This window comes from Sebastes umbrosus, chromosome 16 (assembly GCF_015220745.1).
Source record: "Sebastes umbrosus isolate fSebUmb1 chromosome 16, fSebUmb1.pri, whole genome shotgun sequence".
NCBI lineage: Eukaryota > Metazoa > Chordata > Actinopteri > Perciformes > Sebastidae > Sebastes > Sebastes umbrosus.
In genome coordinates, this window is record NC_051284.1 from 32,019,606 (window position 1) to 32,020,572 (window position 967).

The window sequence follows — 967 nt, forward strand, 5'->3', positions numbered from 1 at the left end:
TCCTCCTCCTCCTCTCTCTCCTCTCTCCTCCTCCTCCTCCTCCTCCTCTCTCTCCTCCTCCTCCCCTCTCTCCTCTCTCCTCCTCCTCATCCTCTCTCCTCCTCTCTCTCCTCCTCCTCCTCTCTCTCGTCTCTCCTCCTCATCCTCTCTCCTCCTCTCCTCCTCCTCTCTCCTCCTCCTCCTCTCTCTCCTCCTCATCCTCTCTCCTCCTCTCTCTCCTCCTCCTCCTCCTCCTCTCTCTCCTCTCTCCTCCTCCTCCTCCTCCTCTCTCTCCTCCTCTCTCTCCTCTCTCCTCCTCCTCATCCTCTCTCATCTTCTCTCTCCTCCTCCTCCTCTCTCTCCTCTCTCTCCTCCTCCTCCTCCTCCTCCTCTCTCTCCTCCTCTCTCTCCTCCTCTCTCTCCTCTCTCCTCCTCCTCCTCCTCTCTCTCCTCTCTCTCCTCCTCCTCCTCCTCCTCCTCTCTCTCCTCCTCTCTCTCCTCTCTCCTCCTCCTCCTCCTCCTCCTCATCTTCTCTCATCTTCTCTCTCCTCCTCCTCCTCTCTCTCCTCTCTCTCCTCCTCCTCCTCCTCCTCTCTCTCCTCCTCTCTCTCCTCTCTCCTCCTCCTCCTCCTCCTCATCCTCTCTCCTCCTCTCTCTCCTCTCTCCTCCTCCTCCTCCTCCTCCTCTCTCTCCTCCTCTCTCTCCTCTCTCCTCTCTCCTCCTCCTCATCCTCTCTCCTCCTCTCTCTCCTCCTCCTCCTCTCTCTCCTCTCTCCTCCTAATCCTCTCTCCTCCTCTCCTCCTCCTCTCTCTCCTCCTCCTCCTCTCTCTCCTCCTCATCCTCTCTCCTCCTCTCTCTCCTCCTCCTCCTCCTCCTCTCTCTCCTCTCTCCTCCTCCTCCTCCTCCTCTCTCTCCTCCTCTCTCTCCTCTCTCCTCCTCCTCATCCTCTCTCATCTTCTCTCTCCTCCTCCTCCTCTCTCTCCTCTCT